The 18,199-nt window shown below is 45.2% G+C and overlaps 1 protein-coding gene across 2 annotated transcripts in view; it reads left to right on the top strand.

The window, feature by feature from the left end:
- The window catches only part of TSHZ2 (teashirt zinc finger homeobox 2), a 460,946-nt gene that overhangs the window by 420,931 nt on the left and 21,816 nt on the right, over window positions 1–18,199 (top strand). The gene's annotated exons all lie outside the window — the stretch shown is intronic.

Below are 18,199 nucleotides of genomic sequence, written 5' to 3'. Positions count from 1 at the left end.
ATAAAAGAAATAACCTGCTGTCTCCAATTTGACTTTGCTGAGTTTTAGAGGAAGGGACTTTTAAGAAAGCAGTTTAGGAGGGGATTGGGAACATTTGGTAACCTCGCTCTTGAATATGCACAGAGTGATTTAGATGATACTTGGATGATCTCTCTCTCTCTCTCTCTCTCTCTTTTGTATGGTTACATGTTTTAAAGCATATTCACCTGTGTGTGTGTGCACATGCGTGTATGTGTGTGCTTCTGGGTTTCTTAACTTTAGCACCATTTTGTGGGCTGGATCCTTCTTTGTTGTGGGGGCTGTCCTGTGCATTGCAAGATGCTTAACAGTATCTCTGGTTTCTACCTACTAGATGTGAGTATCATCACTACCCCTGTGGGACAACTAAAATGTCTCCAGACATTTCCAAGTGGTCCCTGGAGGTCACTTGTACCCCAATGTTTATAGCAGCACTTTCAACAATAGCCAAATTATGGAAGGAGCCTAAATGTCCATCAACTGATGAATGGATAAAGAAATTGTGGTTTAAATACACAATGGAATACTACGTGGCAATGAGAAAGAATGAAATCTGGCCTTTTGCAGCAACATGGATGGAACTGGAGGGTGTTATGCTAAGTGAAATAAGTCATACAGAGAAAGACAGATAGCATATGTCTTCACTCTTACGTGGATCCTGAGAAACTTAACAGAAGACCATGGGGGAGGGGGAGAAAAAAAAAGAGGTTAGAGAGGGAGGGAGCCAAAACATAAGAGACCCCTAAAAACTGAGAACAAACTGAGAGTTGATGGGGGGTGGGAGGGAGGGGAGGGTGGGTGATGGGTCATGAAGACAGCACCTGTTGGGATGAGCACTGGGTGTTGTACGGAAACCAATTTGACAATAAATTTCATATTTTAAAAAAACCCAGTTGAGAAGCACTGATATATCTATTATTGCACAGATATGATCACTTAGGATAAGGCAAAACCAAAAGCGATTCCCATTAAAGACACATATTAGGTTAACACAAATAGTAGAGACAATACAGGTGTGTGTGATTGAGAGAATACAAGTTGAGACGAATAGAATACGGACATCAAGAAGGTTGTCCGTGACAGAAAGAAGTATAGGGAACACTGGTCTAGTCTTCCATCCACATTTGACAGATGGGAATAATTGACATCCAGAACACGGGAAGGATTTGACAAAACCCACTCAGCTGTTTGCCCTTGTGTTAATCGAACCTATACTAAGCACCTGCTATGTGACTGGTCACGTTTTAAGCTCTTCACAGTTAGCAGCTCATTTGATACGTACAACAACCTTGTGACGCGGGAGTTATTGTCATTCCCACTCAGCAAAAGAGAAGGAAATATGTGAATCGAGTCTCTGGTGGAAGGAGGAAGGTGATACGCCATTGGGTGGCGCTGTGGATAGAGCGTGTGATTTATCATTGACGCCCTCATGCCATAGTCAAGATTTTCTCCTAAAGCCTACTCTGTGCCCAGCAGCATGCTCCATCTGACCCAGAATAAATGCTTAAGTCATGTCGGCTCTTATTATCAGCTGTTATGCCCGGGGTTCTGTGTGCCGTTGCTGCATTAAGAGAGGAAGTGGAGAGCTGCCATTTCGGCATATTATTCGCGCCAACCTGGAGAATCTCTTTCCTCACTTGGGCTTCCAGGGTTTCCTTTCCCATCAGAGAAAATCAAGAAGGTTGTAAGTTAGGAATACTTCAGGCTGCAAATAAGACACGACTCACAGTGATCTAAATGAATCATGATTGTCCTCTCTCGCCATCCCGACATCCAGAAGGCGAGGGCTGTGGGATTGGGCCTGTGGGTTAGTGACGTTAGCAGGCGTCTCTGTGAGTCTCTTGACCGTTGCCTCCGGGTAGCAAGACGACTGCTCCCATTAGACATGGTGGCCATCTTCAAGGTAGGGGAAGGAGTGAGATAACTCTGCTGGCCACCTCTTCCCCTCTTCTTAGGGGGCAAGTCTTTCCCGGAAACCCAGAGGAATTCCGCTTAGACGTCCACAGTCAGACTGTGTAGCTTTGTCACCCCTGGCTGCAAGACCCTGTGACATGAGTACTTGGTTAGGCAAATTGCCACAGAAAACAAAGCCAGGATTTTATGAGCAGGGAAGAAGGGGGATGGATATTGAATAGGCAGCAGTAGGATCTGTCCCAAGGACTATCCTGGCGGCAAGGATGCGCTGTCACCCCTCTTCTCCCTTCCTCCCCCAGGCCCACCTTTCCCAGCAGCCAGCGGGGGGTTAGAGACCCGTTTTCCATTCCAAAGGAGCATTCATCAATCACCACATGTGGACTATGTAAATATTGTTTGGGCCAAAAAGGTCCTGGGTGCAAGGGATTGTGTAAACACTGTTAGATGCTGTCGTCATCATCACCATCATCACCACCACAAACATGACCCTTGGAGCACTGGCCGTGACCGCCAGGTATTTCAGATACAGCATCGCATGTAATTGTCAGAAGGACCCCACAGCGTTACCACTCACGCTTTACAGAAGAGGCAATTGAGTGCGCAAGAGGAAAAGTGGTTCGTTTAAACTCACTCACTCCGCAAGTGGCAGATGTGGGCTTGAACCCGAGCCGGAGGAACCCCCAAGGCTCCGCCTCCACCCTCGAGGTGTTAACACCACCAGCATCGCCGTATCAAGACTGAGCGCCGCGAGAAGTCGTTTCCCAGCCCTGCAAGATCCAATAATAACAAGTACGTGGTCCTGGAAATCGGGTTTAGAAGGATTAACAAGGAAGACGGGTCTCTCGAAGGCCAGATGTAGTCAAGCAAGACACTTGAACTGCCCCTTAAGAGACGTTTGACCCGATTTCCACGTGTAGTGGCTATTAAGGCCAGTGCGGGCTCCTGGCTACAACAAACACAGAGACGCGATCGGAACCGAGGAAGTCTGGACAGCCACAAGGCCGGCAGAAACCGCTCAGCTCCGTGGAGATGTCGTTGGAGTCTCTGGGAACTCCTGAGGTCTCTCGGGGCCCGTTGGCAATCCTGTGCCCATCTGGCTGGGCACCCAGGGCCTCAGTCATTCGCGGTGCTTTGGCCGAGATGAGAGCGGGCAGATCTGGAGACCCAGCGGCTTGAGGGAACACCAGGGCCACCCCGGCTTCTGGGAGTGTTTGTTCAGACTGGCCTGCCTCGACCCACCCCCAAAATTCCTCCAAGCGGAAAAGGAGAATGTGTGCTTCCTTTTCACATGGTGTTTCTAAACGCCCGTGAATATAAAAGAAAGGAAACAAAACCAAGAAAGTCCATACCAGAAAAAAAAAAAAAAAAGACAGGAAACTTTCTGAACCAGGAATCTCGCCCTTTCTTAAGGGATTTCCCATTTGGTTTGGAAACCATACTGGCTCTTTAAAAACTTAGATGAGGGATTACGTTAACTGGGTGCAAGTCCGTGTGAGCACATGTGATCATCAATTTCTGAGTACTGACTGTGTGCCAGGCCTCGTGCAAGATTCTAGAGCAAGACGCTGGAAAACGCAGGCGAGGAAGATCGAGGGGGAACCTACTAGCAAAGGAAGCAATGAAGTGCTCACTACGACCAGGACAAAGGGGAGACGTGTGCATCAACGCGATGGCCCTCTCCTTATTTGTTTCTTGTTTTACGGAATGATGAACGTATAGGGCACAAAGACCTTTAAACAAAAGTTAAAACTGGGGGTGCCTGGGCGGCCTAGTTGGCTAAGCGTCCAACTCTTGATCTCGTCTCAGGTCACAATCTCACAATTTGTGAGTTCGAGCCCCACGCCGGGCTCCGTGCTACAGTATGGGGCCCGCTTGAGATTCAGTCTCTCTCTCTCTCTCTCTCTGCCCCTCGCCTGCTCATGTGCTCTCTCTCTCTCTCTCTCTCTCTCTCTCTCTCTCAAAACAAATAAATAAACTTAAAAAAATTGTTTTAGGGTTGCCTGGGTGGCTCCATCGGTTGAGCGTCCGACTTCGGCTCAGGTCAAGATCTCACAGTTCATGGGTTCGAGCCCCGCGTCAGGCTCCATGCTGACAGCTCAGAACCTGGAGCCTGCTTCGGATTCTGTGTCTCCTTCTCTCTCTGCCCCTCCCCCGCTCGCGCTTTGTCTCACTCTGTTTCTCAAAAATAAATAAATGTAAAAAAAAATTTTTTTTAATTGTTTCAAGTTAAAACTGATCCATATGAGAAACCAAAATTAGGAATGGCATTACAGTATGTTGCCAAAGAGCACTGATTTGCAAACCTAACTTTCCTAACTTTAGGCCCCCTTCCCCTACTTATTCATTGTGTGACTTCGGGCAAATCACTTTACTACTCTGAGACCCAGTTTCCTCATCTGTAAGAGGGGCGCGATGATAATACTCCCTACCCCCCAGATCCACTGTGAAAATGTGTTAAGATGACGAAAAAGAAGCACTCAGCACAATACCTGGCCCATAATAAGTTCCCCGTTAATTTTTGTTTTTAATAACAATGATGATGATGTACTATGTTCATCGTTAAGCTTAGAGCAGAGTCTGGAATACAGTAAGCACTTGATTATGGTCTGCCACGGTTGTTATTGTTGCTGCTACGCTTAAAGTATGTAACCCCGTGTCTGGCAAAACATAAGCACTCAATGATCATGGTGGTCGCCTCGTAGAGCCCCGATGTGTGAGTGTGAAAACCTCGCTATGGGGCAATCTCTGGGAGACGGATGCTATGGAATCCCCATCCATGGTTAATGGCGGTCGGTAATGTGCCTCCTTTCTTTTCACCTGCACCAAACTACCCTAGTTCCCGCCGGCCTGCCCAAAGTCATCAGAAAGGCAAAATTCACCAAACCGAAGCCAGAAGCTCCAAGGCTGCCCTGGGTAGGGCCCACTCTACCCCATGGTCTATCTATGCTTCTACACCTGACATTGTGCATAGCACACCTGGATAAAGATGCCGAGACTCTGGCCCCAGGGTTTATTTCAACTGGGTTTTCCTTCCTTCTCATGTATTCTTGGCCCAGAAACTCTGTAGGATCCTCCTGCAAGCCTCAGGTTTCCTTTGGAGTCCCATCTTCTTGCTCCCTTTCTCCTTGCCTCCCCCCATATAAAGCCTTCCATTACTCCAAAGCCCAACTGCTACACTGCCTCCTCTAGAAAGCCTCCCGGGATCCTTTCTCTTCCCAAACTAGAAAAGATCCTCTCTCCTCTGGGCACCTACAGAATGTTCTGGTGTGACACGTATCTTGGTTTATAATCCTGCATATGTTAGTCAGGACTATAGATGACACATGAGAGAAAATCCACTAGAACCAGCTTAAGCCCAGAGCAATTTCCTGGCTCCTGTGAAGGTCAAGGAGGTCAACCAGATTCAGGCAAAGCTGGATCCCGTGCTTAAGTGGTGCCATTGGGAATCTGGCCTTCTGTCCCACTCAGATATTGTTTCCTCCACCGGAGTGTAATTCCCAAGCACGTTCTCCACCATGTGGTGGTTCAGAAACCACCCGGGGCTGAGGAAGCCCAAGGATGAGCCTCTCCAAAGAAAAGAGTTCCAGCAAAAATCTTTCATTGGACTGACTTGGGTCATGTGTCCATCCCTGGACCAATCACTGCGGCCAGGAGAAGAGAACCACAGGGATTGGCCAGACTAGAATCCCGCCCTGCCCTGTATCTTGGCAGTGGAGTGAGCCCAACACGAGCATCTGGCCTGAGAACAGAGAGGTGGGTCCCCAGAGGAAACCAGCATTGTAACCCAGAGGGAACCACGATTACCTGTGGCAGGTGTGAAATCCCTGACGATTCACCTTTTGGTACCTCACAGATCCTTCCATTTTGTTTCTCATAAGATAAATCCTCGGTAAAATTAGCAAATAAATGGGAAACTACCAAGTGATGGGGCTAAAGAACTTACCCACTGGTTTTGTGTATTTCCTCTTCTGAAACCGTCATCCTGGCCACGGAGGTCACGCGTCCCTTTGCATATTTCTCCGACCAAGTCTTTTAAGGAAAATCTCAGCGCACTACACATCACACAGCCTTCCGTCTGGAGGCAGAAATTACGCAGGCGATACTAATGTTTAATAATCCAAAGTGCCTTGCTCACTATAAAAAAAAAAATGTTGTTTTTAACCTAATAAGAAAGAATTCACTTTGACCTAGTCCTTGACCTCTCTGTGTGCATCTTTTCTTTCCAGCCATTTCTGGTCCCGAAAAAGAACGGGCAGGATTTCTGGCATCCTTTATGCTTCTGTTATTAAAAGCAGGATCAGTTAATAAATAATTATGATGCTTAGTTTCCAGGGAACAAGGAGATAAGGGCAGAACACTTGAGTGTCACAAATTACACGCTACAGTCTAGATTTTCATCCAGAGTGGAGAACAGCCTCGCACTCTTTTTCTTTCCCGTGGCATGAATTGTTCTAATTATACGTGCAAGATCCTCTATCCCCAAAGATACGAGTTGGAAGCACTGTGTCTGTTCTTTTAATTCCAAGAAGCATTTGCAGTTACGCGTTCCCACCCCCCTTGTTTTCAAACTGAATTGTTTCAGCGGTCGCATGGTATGTCAGCTTGTAAGTCTATAAAACAGTTTTATACCAGCTGGAGATTCAACATGCTACATGAATACATAACAGTGCCTAACCAAGGAGGTTTGTAATTCAGTAATTAGCTGTAATTAATGAACACAAAGTGAAGACTCATTTACAGTTTAAATTATCACATTAGCTCCTGTCACCCTCTATGTACACAAAACAGCAGGAATTCAATTATTTTTATTCTTCAAAGCTAATTTAAAATTTAAGGGATGCCATTACATGAAATAATAGGTAGGAAATGTAATCGAAATCACTGGGAACAGTTGGCCGTCCTAAGAATAAAAAAAAAAAAAAATGTGATCGCTGACGATTTGGAAATGTTTTTTCATCTGTGAACAGATGAGGGATTGAAATCTCTGCTCTTTTCAGTATATTTAATTTAAAAGAGGAAGCGAGTTCGGTGGCTGCTGAATCTTTGTGCAGGGAGAATCGCTGTGCATAATTATAAAAGCGGTTGATAACTGATAATGCTGTTGATAGTAACAAGATGACAGCACGGAGGCTCACATTCCATTATCCTTAATGGGGGCTGAGTCTCCCGCAATCGCGTGGGGTTCCTGGAATTGTCACCCGTTTGTGATGCATAACTTCAGCTTGGGAGACCCTACGTCACTGTCACATTGCTGCCGTCCTCAATTCTTTGTACGTATGGATGATAAATATCCTTTAATTCATCCGTCGAGCCCGGAGTCAGCAGCTCCTCTGTTCTCTGGGCCAGGACCACAGCAGCGGGCAAGACAGACCACGTTCTTGATCTCGTGGAGCCAACATTGCAGCGGGAAGAGACAGGCAATAGCCAGGGGTTTTCAAGGGGTGAACAGGATCGGGGGAAGCTTCACACATGTACGGATGGCCGTGTCTGGGTCCCTATCCTGACCGATGGAAGGAAACCCTCTGGGAGGCAGGCCTGGGCATCGGTATTTTTAACGACTCCCTGGGTGAGTCTAATATGCCCCCGGAGTGGAGAATAAAACAACTAATAAATTAGCATTCACTGGAGATAAGTGCTATGAAAGAAGTGAGGCAAAGGAGTGTGGAAGGTGACGGGGGACAGGTGCCCGCTCCAGACCGAGTGTTCAGGGACGACTTCTCTGGGCGGAGACTGGTAAAAAGTGAGCCAACTCCTGAAAGATCGGGGAGGATGTTGTTCTAACCAGGGGTCGGCAGAACTTTCCCGCTTCCTTCCCCTCTCCTCCTCCTTCCGTTCCCTTCCCCTCCTCCCCTCATCCCCCTTCTTTTTCTTTCTCTTCTCCTTCCTTCCTCTCTTTCTCTTTCTTTCTGTCTTGGCACCTTCACCCTTTAAAATATAAACACTTTCTTAGCTCAGGGGCTATACAAAAATAAGCTACAAGCTGAATTTGGCCCACTCAAACCATGTTCTAGAAAAGAAGGTCCCGCCAGTGCAAAGGTCCTGAGGCAGATACGAATTTACTGTATTAGAGGAACAAAAAGAAGGCCTGAGTAGGTGGAGCTTAGGTGGAAAGGAGGAAGAGACGGAAGATGAGTCTAGCGGCATGGGCAGGTGTTTAGATTTTATTTTTATATATGATGCAAAGTCCTTGGAAGATTTTCGGCAGGGAATGAACAAGTGTGTGTGTGTGTGTGTGTGTGTGTGTGTGTGTGTGTGTGTGTTTGTGTGTAAAGGAGACAGTTATGTGTCCAGACTCACCACAGTCTATCTCCCTGGATCGGCCACTAATCTCCCTCCGTGGCAGTTTCCAGGAAGGAAAAACCCGCCCCATGCAGAGAGAATGCTGCGTCTGTTACTTTCGACTCCTCCCTGACTGCACTTTCTTTTCTCCCTCCTCTTCCCACGTTCATTTTTCTCTTTCCTTTAAATAGGCCACTCCACGCTGCACTGTCTAATTTTTCATAGGTGACCGACTGCTGAGTGGGGGTTTAGGTAGACAGAGGGAAGGCGCTGATAAGCCGGAGCACGGATTCTATTAGGGAAATGCAGTGGTAATTAATGAATCCTGCCAGTAATTGGGAAGGTGTGAGTCCCCATAATATCGTAATGATAGTCATCCGTCTGCACACCCCCATCACTCTGAGCCATCCCTCACGGCTCTCTGATCTCAGACTCTTAGCCATGCAAATCTCCTGACAGGACGCTGTGTCTCTGTCTCCCTAATTGGGCAGCATAGAGTTGTTTATAGATATTGTCGGCATTTAGACCTCGGTTGGAGGTTGTTCAAAAATCGTTAGCAAAGTTGCCTTAACGGCGTTGTCAAATATGTGTTCCCCGGTTTCGATATCTGTTTTTAAGCGGAGGTGCGCGATGGAATTAAGCTGTGCGTTGTGTGGACCGGCGCTCCGCGTGCGATTGTTATTAAAGCGTTTCTGAAGTAAAACCCAATTTCCAGTAATTTCTCATCCCGCTTCGGATAAAACTTGGGTGTGCGGGCAGGAGCCGGATGCCTTTTTCATAGCACGTCCTCGGTTCTGCAGAGAACACTGGGTATGCGAATGCCATCCCGAGACAGGACCGTTTGCAAACATTACGGTTTTGCATCCAGACGGGTTCCTAAACATCCATCACCGTTTAATTCCAAATGGGCACCTTTACTGGAAGCATTTGCCACATTTTCTTGCCAATATTTTTTCCTGCATACAAGTGGCCACCCTTGCGTCTCCCCCAACCAAACGGAGTGATGAATTACTTGAAGTGCCGTGAATTTTTTTAAAGCCAGTATAAATCTGGTAAGGGAGCCTTAATGTTTCTGTCACGGTGGTGAAGAAGGATCTTTCAAATATTTAGAACACGTGGGAAGTCCCATTTTAATATGTAATCAACACACTTTAAAAGTATTCACATATGAAATAGTACAGCTCAGACTGCATCTTCATTAATCCCAAAGAGGAGAGAAGTTTAAGAAACTCTGGTCTTCATTTTCTCCCCCGCCCAGAGGTTGAAGACACTTAGGTAACACAGATTCGGAAGTCTTCAGAATGGAGGTAGATTTAGAACCGGGTTCTTCCTCTCACTAGCTCCGTATGACCTTGATGAAATTATGTAGCCTCTCTGAGCTTCTGATTTCTCATGGCTCCCCAGTGCCTGGACGTCAGCTCAGGGTGAAAACGAGTTACCAGATATGAATGTGCGTGATACATGGGACGGGTTTTTGCAGTCAGATCTGGTAGTTCTGCCACTTACGGGCTGGGAGAACTTAGACAGATCACTTAACCCCTTCTGAGCCACTGTGGCCGCATCTGTAAAATGGGCCGGAGAATACGAAGTTCACAGGGTTGGTGTGAGGAGCAGAGAGAGCGAGTTGAAAGGACCTCTCGGGCGCCTGGGCGGCTCGGTCGGTTAAGCGTCCGACTTCGGCTCAGGTCACGATCTCACTGTCCGTGAGTTCGAGCCCCGCGTCGGGCTCTGGGCTGACAGCTCGGAGCCTGGAGCCTGTTTCGGATTCTGTGTCTCCCTCTCTCTCTGCCCCTCCCCCGTTCATGCTCTGTCTCTCCCTGTCTCAAAAATAAATAAAACGTTAAAAAAAAAATTAAAAAAAAAAAAAAGAAAGGACCCGTGCTGACCTTGGGAACTAGCCGTTCCTCCAACAGTGGTGGCCCTGGACCGTTGAAACTCGTGGAGAGCACACGGGGGCGCTCAGAAAACATGATGCCGCGAATGGAAGATCCTTAAGGGACCGTCACATTTAAAAGATGATGGCCACCGCTTTGCCTGTCTCTGCAGTCTCCAAACTTGACCTTCACGTCGGCCTTCATACCTGTTGGGGAAAGCATCAGAGCAGCCACACCAGCTGTGTGAAAGACCAAGGGGTGGACTGGAGTGAGGAAAAGCATCCCCGAGAAACTTTAAAGTCTAAATGAGGCAACCAACCATCCCAGTTTGCCTGGTACCCAGGGGTTTCCCCACACAGGGGACTAAAGCCAGCACAGCTCCAGGCAAACTACTACATCACCCCGAGTTTAAACAAAACTCCTCTTCCAGCTTCAAGCCCAAGGCTCTGGCAGGCCATGGTTTACTAAAGCCCCGGGTCCCCAGAAAACCCTCATTTCCATTTCTAACTCTGGATTAGTGGTGTTTTTCTCTGTAGAATGGTCTGGAATGTTCTAGATATTCTCAAGAACCAGAAATGGCTGCTAGGCAATGACCTGCCTCCACAGCGGGTTCTTCTACCTCAACTCCTCCAGAAGGTTCTATGGGCACCAGTGACAGAGCTACTGATGGCCATCCCTCCTACCAACTGTGGTTCTGTTTAGTGTGTGATAAGGTGGGACCAGGCAGGAAAAAGCCAGGGTGAGTCCCTCAGTGCCAGCATTGCAGTGTTCTGCTGGAAATCACCAGGAAACAATTGAGAGAGGTTGACGTGACTGGGAGGGCGCTCTAGGGAAGTCGGTTTGGCAGAAGTTAATCCGAGAGCCCCTGTCAGCATTTCAGGGACCGGCTTGTGGCTTCCTGTCCATCCACAACTAACACTGGCAGCCGCCTCAACCGTCCAGACCCACCGGAACATTCCTCTACGGACATCCCCATCGAGGAAGCATCTAGGTTATGTTGAAGGGTCCACAAGCCCTATAACCTTTAGTGCTTTTATTGCAAACCTCCCGGGGTGGTCTGGTTCGACAGCCAAGACTTTCTCACAAAAGTCCTTATTCATCCCATAGCAAACCAGCTGGATCATCTTTCAAATAAAGGTTTTATTTTGCAACTTCCCCCCCCCCCCGCACCCCCCGCCCTAGCCTAACGGCTGGCTCTTTTCCTTTTTTTTTTTTTTTTTTTTTTTTTAATCACTGTCCCTTGCTCTCTTGGATCTGAACGAAGAGCTACAACGAATATGTCTGCCAGTAGACCTCTGTCGTGAGCACCAAGGCTTCTATGGTTCAGTAAACCAGTCTCAGACTGCCAGGGCCTCCAGCCTTGAATATGAATGTGCTGGCGTTTCACATTAAAGATAAATAAATAAAGGGGGAAAGAAAAGAAAGGGAGAAACTCAAAGACTAAGGAGCTTCTCTGAATGTAACAGCTACCCAGGCTGGATGCAAAGTGCTGTGTAGAGTAATTGTCAAATGCTTGCGTAAACACATAAATAAGATAAATTTATTTTCATTATTCATATTTGGTGCTCTTTCCTTCCACTTATTTATGCTTTAAACAACAGTTACAGTAAATATAACGATAAAAAAGTGCCTACAGTGGCCAGGAAGATGATCAAGAAACCCTGATATACAACAATTCATGTTTCTTCTTGACGATCTCTAACGAATCTTAACTGGAGCCATGTTACGTTCCCATGTGAGTGATAAGCAATGATTTATTATGAAGTGTCATGAAATCGGAATGCCATACAGTGAGACATGAGCTAGTGGAAAATGTTTTCCCTGTTTCCCAACCTCATTACTCAAAGATGCAGTGTCCCTTTACCAAGCCTAATTTAACTGACTTTTTTGAGTACTCTACTCATTGGTGATGGAAATTGGCCAAGGGGAGGATGTCCAGCAAAGTCTGATGCCTAATGCCACGGCTGTAGTGTAGCTGGTGCCTGGGCTGGCCAGAAACCCTGGGACTGCATGAATTGGCCAGCGTCCAGAAATACAATCCCAAGAATCATTTCAACTCTCTGCCAAAGCAGCAAGGATACTAATGCACTCAGGAAATGAAACCCACCACAGGAGAAGAAACCCAAAGGGCGACTTTGATGATTTTCGGACCTGGTTTTATCCACATGTCGGGCCATCCTACTTGGAACTCCTGCCTTGACTAATTAAGACTTATCCAAGGACACAAGGGAGCCAGCTGAGCCCAGAGAAAGAGCACAGCCTTTAGAGCCATACTGAACAAGAGTGTTGACTCTTGAGAGGAGGAGTAAGGGGGTGGGGGGCCAACCTCTTGTATTAGTAAAGCATCCTCTCTTGTCAGGTGATGCCCCTTGTGGGACAGGCATCTGGGGCCTGCCTCTCGGGTGGGGTCCTTGGAAGTCCCAGATCCTGACATGACAGATGTGCTCCATTCAGGACGACTTCCCATTCCCCTAGACGTTTAATCTGCCCCCTCATGGTTTACTCTCCATGATCTTACCACTAAGGGCCTCTCTCCTGTCTAGGGCTGGGCATCAGCAAGTAGCAGGAGAGCTCATGACCTACTGACAGCTTGCACATCTTTTTTCCTTACCAAAACAGTGAGAGTGTAGGGAAGCTGCTTGTCGCTCTTTTGCTCTGCCATCAATCTCCCATATCTTTCCTCCTTCTCCTTAGACATGAGTATAGACCAGAGAGTCTGCTGCATGAGCATTGTCCAACAGGAAGTTAGGTGTTAATCTCCCCTCCTCGGTGGAACCCAATCCTTCTCAAGTGCTTCTTGTAGAGTCACTCCCCCGGCTTCTGGGGCCCCCTTGACAGTTTTCCAATGAATTTCTCTAGTCCTTACCTAGATGGGCCAGTGACAGGTAGGAACAAATGGTGCTCGATGGCCTGTTCTACCACTTAATAAATCCCATGAAAATAACAGTTTCTCCACTCCCTTTTTATTTTTTTTAACTTTTTTATTTTGAAATAATTTTGGACTTCAAGTTGCAAAAATAGTAGGAAGAAGCTTCACCCAGCTCCCTGTAATGTTGACATCTTATCTAACCATGGTACAATGATCAAAACCAAGAAATGGGGGCGCCTGGGTGGCTCAGTCAGTTGAGCATCCAACTTTGGCTCAGGTCATGATCTTACGGTCTGTGAGTTTGAACCCCGCGTCGGGCTCGGTGCTGACAGCTCAGAGCCTGGAGCTGCTTCAGATTCTGTGTCTCCCTCTCTCTCTCTCTGCCCCTCCCCTGCTCACTCTCTCTCTCTCTCTCTCTCTCTCTCAAAAATAAACATTAATACTTTTTTAAATTTAATTAAAAAAACAAGAAATGAATAATGGTTCCAAAATATTTACCAAACTCTAGACCTTATGTCAGTATTACCCACATTTCCTTTTGCTACTGCTCAATTTTGCTGATTTAGGCTCTAACATTCAGTTGTGTCTCCTTCTCCTCCCATCTGTGAAAAATCCCACAATCTTCCTTTATCTTTTCTGACTTTAACACTGACCTCCGCTGGTCAGTTGCTTCATAGAATGCCTCCCAGTCTGGGTTTGTCTGACATCTCATCATGATTAGATTGAAGCTATGTGCTTTGGGCAAGAACACCATAGCAATGACGGCCCTTCTTAGGGCATCATATCAGAGATTCCACGATGTTGATATGTCATTACCAATGACATTAATTTCATCACTTGGTGGCAACTTCCTTTAAAATACAAAGTGTGTGGCTTTACCATAGTCCTTAACTTTGTGGCGTTAGCCAAAGTTTCATAAAACAAAGAAACTCCATTCAGTTTCCAATTACACAAGCTGTGTGATTTGGGGCATATAATTTAATGTTTCTCGGGATGACGTTTTCCTCACCTGGAAAAGGAAAACAATAACAACCACCTTTCAAGATGGCTGGAAAGATTAGTGACCATATAAGCAAAGTATTTGGCAGGTGGCCCAGCAGACCCTCAAAAGAGGTGGGTGGGGGGATGGGCTAGATGGGTGATGGGTATTAAGAAGGGCACTTGTTGGGATGAGCACTGGCTATTGTATGTAAGTGATGAATCTCTGAATTCTACTTCTGAAACCAATATTGCACTGTATATTCACTAATTAAAATTTAAGTAAAAATAATAAATGATGCCATGTATATAAAAAAAATTTTAGAAAGACACTAATGAATTATAATTACGTAGCAGATAACAATTACATGAAATAAATGAAAATCACCCACAAAGAATGAATTCTTGTTTAAAGCATATTATGTACTATTTATGAAAAAGGCTGAATACTTGAACTGAGATGAAAGAAAATTTGAAATAAAGTTCCTTGATTTTAGATTAAAAAAAAAAAGAGGATCCCTCTAAAAACTTGTTGGGCAATTTACACACCTTTACAAAACACGATGTGTGTAATCATCACTTACTTACAGAGAAGACCAAGCTTTATCACTTGATTCTCCTCTGTAGATCTCTGATGACTCAGCACCTCCCACAAACACTTTGCTGTGGTCCTCCCCAGATCACCCCAGACCACTTTTTTTTTTATTTTTTTAAATGTTGATTTACTTTTGAGAGAGACAGAGAGAGAGAGAGAGAGAGAGAGGGAGAGAGCAAGTGGGGGAGGGGCAGAGAGAGAGGGAAACACAGAATCCTTAGCAGGCTCCAAGCTAACCCCAGGCCACTTTTTGATGTCATCAGTAATGACCCTTAACTGCTGGGCCATACACAAAGGCAGGATCACATGGCAGTTAGACATACGGTCCCCAGAGTCAGAAAGTTCTTGGTTCACATCCGAGCTGGGCAAGCTGCTTAGATTCTCTTTGCCTCAGTATCTTCCTCTCCACCCACAGGGTTGTTGTAAGGGTTAAAGGAACAGTAATAGCTCTCAGCATGGTGCCCACCATGTAGTAAGCATGCAATAGTTATATAATTATCTCTAACTCCCATTTACTCATTCAACAAATATTCCTGAGGCACCCACCATGCGTCAAGCACTATTGAAGACTCTGGCAATAGCCCCTGAAGAAGGCAACATATGTCCCTGGCCTCATTGAGTTTATGTTAAAATGACAAAAAAAAAAGAAAAGAAAAGAAAAGAAAAGAAAAGAAAAGAAAAGAAAGAAACAGACAAAAAAAACTTTACGTAGACAAAAATAAGGAAATAAGTAGTGTCCTATCACATTTCTTAAGCAATGTGTTGGGTAAATGAACTTACCAACACTCCCCCAAACAAGTCTGCATCCTTATACCTGGCTGTTCCCTCCACATGGAATACCGTCTGCCCCATCTTCCTCCGTTAAAGTCCTCCCCTTCTTCAAGGCCTACCTCAGCTTCCCTCGATTTCCTTTATTGTTTCCTGATTCTTCAATTATACATGATTACTGCCTTGTGGGACCCACCTCCTCCTCCACCCCATTAAGAGTGTCCCAGGGTCTGCTCTGCAATGCTTATTATTTATGCACACATTAACCACCCCCCATCGGCCTCTGGTACAGCTATAACTTCCGTTTGGCAACACTGATCTATTTTTTGTTACATGGTTTGTGTTCCACCTTCTTCACCAGATTCTAAATGGGTTCCCTGCGGGCAGAGACCACACCTGCCTAATATACTTGCTGAGGCCCTCTTATTGAAATCAGGGCCTGACATGAGTAAGTGATCAAGTGTTTGTTGATGGAACAAATACATCAATACACGGCCATGTCTTAACCCTCTTGCTGAATCGTGACTCTTAGAAGGGAGTGGTTACACCTTACTCGTTTAATACTTATTGAAATGAATTGAGACATAGCAATACTGGATATATTTGCTCCACTAATTATTTCGCTTGTGCTTTTGATCTCTTCATTTCACCATCTTTAAAACACATCTTCCTCCCTCTCTCTCCTTAGAGAGTTTTTGCTACATTGCAAGAGTTATGTGAAGGTAAGAAGAAGGAATACCTGTGGCACCTAGGTGGCTCAGTCAGTAAAGCATCAGACTCTTCATTTTGGCTCAAGTCGTGATCTCACGGTTCGTGAGTTCGAGCCCTGTGTGGGGCTCTGCACTGACAGCGTGGAGCCTGCTTGGGATTCTCTGTCTCCCTCTCTCTCTGTCCCTCCTCTACTCGTGTGAGAACACACGTGTGCACTCTCTCTCTCAAAATAAATAAGCAAACACGTTTTTAAAAAGAATGGATACATGTAAGGCATTTGGATTGCCTTGACAATGAAGTGCTTCAAAAATCACAGGGATCGCTTTGTGTTGCTGATGTATACTTATACAAAACCCATCTGTCCCTATCCTATTATTGTTGATGATCTAATAAGGGATTATTACTAATTTTACTGGAAAGGAAACTCTGAAGACCACATTTTTCTCTCTAGTAGTCATTTAGGCTGCCAGGAAAAGAAAATAAAAAGTGCCAAGTTGTGGCTTTGAGAGTTCATCCTTTCCTTACAATGCCCTTCTCTTCTCTCCCCCTTAACATCACTCTCCATTCTCAAAAGCCAGTTAATGGGGGGTGGGAGGGAGGGGAAAGTGGGTGAGGGGCATTGAGGAGGGCACCTGTTGGGATGAGCACTGGGTGTTGTATGGAAACCAATTTGACAATAAATTTCATCTAAAAAAATAAATAAATGAATAAACACAAAAAACATTTTTTTAATCCAGTTAAAAAAAAAAAAAAAAAAGACCATAAATCTTACTTCCCCAGCCTGAAGTGCACATCTTGGGAAACAGATTGGAAAATCTTTCTGGGAAAAGTTGACTGAAATTTTAAACCAATACGTCACATTGTTTATGTCATTCACAGAAAAACGTTATACAGCTATTCTACATAAAGGACAACCTCGAGTTTTTATACTGCGTGCACATGGTGTGAGGGTTGGGATGGTTCTTCTATAGTGACAAAATGTGATCTTTTTATTTCTTGGTTCATAACCATCTAGATCTAAAAGTTGACCAATTAAGACACTCAAATGTACCATAAGGAATAAAGCATTCATATTTTTACAAACCATACATCCCAAACTTGTTTTGGAATGGAAATGGAAATCAGCTCTTATTAGACACTCAGTATGCTGGGCCGAAGAAAAATAATTTTGTTGAAAATGTCTGTGCTAACCTCAACGACATAGAATGCTTAGGTCTTTCTTGCCTCCGCACCCCAACCACACTGGCTTTCTTTCAGTTCCTTGAACAAGTCAAATTCCCTCCTGCCTAACAGCCAACTGTTTTGGGTCTTTGTTAAAAATCCCCTTTATTCAATCCTTTATCTGGCTGGGTTAGTTTCAACTAATTCTTCAGATGCTGGCATAAAAGATGCTCCTCATAAAAGTCTATTGTGACATCTTCTGTCTTGTCCAAGATAGACCCAAGCATACATGCAGACTAGGTTAGAAAGCCCTGATAGTCTCCTTCATGAATCCAAATTCTTTGCTGCATAGTGTTTGTCTCCATTGTAATGGTTTTGTTGTTTGTGGGTGTCTACCCCAAGACATTTTCCTCCCTAGACCATAAAAGTAGGGATCTTTTTAATCTGGATCATCACTTAGTACAGTACCACACTGTAGAGACACAATAATTAATTGAGTGAATTCATTATTGGATTGAATTAATGAACGGGTTTGCTAGGAGGGTCTGGGAAAACCTAGGTAAGGAGAGCCTAAGAAGCAGGTCAAACCTGAAGATGGAAAGACTCAGGGTTGCTCAAGAGAACGTGGTCTGAAAATAAAGAACTAAATTATAGTCAAGGTCGTGACCAAGAGTGCCTCATCAAGTGTGAGGAACAAAAGGAAGTCAGTGAATGAAAGCCTCAGATGAGTAAGGAAGAGGATAGGAGTGGCTTCAGATGCAGTTCATGCAATGGGTCAAGGTTAGTGGTTTAGAACTTAAACTGTGAAAATTTGAGAGACTTTGAGACCCCACTTTATATGACCCAGAGGCCAGACCTATAGTTGAAAGGGAGAGTGAGCCCTCATACCAGCCTATATTAGCTATGTGAACTTGACCCAAGTACTGCATCTCTTTGAGACTCAATAACTTCACCACCAAATGGGGATATGAATACCTGCTTCTACAACAGGATCGTGTATGTGTAAAAGAACATCACATATAGGAAGTTTCA

Source organism: Felis catus, chromosome A3 (genome assembly GCF_018350175.1).
Source record: "Felis catus isolate Fca126 chromosome A3, F.catus_Fca126_mat1.0, whole genome shotgun sequence".
NCBI classification, from domain to species: Eukaryota; Metazoa; Chordata; class Mammalia; order Carnivora; family Felidae; genus Felis; species Felis catus.
Note: the sequence above shows the minus strand (reverse complement) of the source record. Positions and strands in the feature narration are given on the sequence as shown.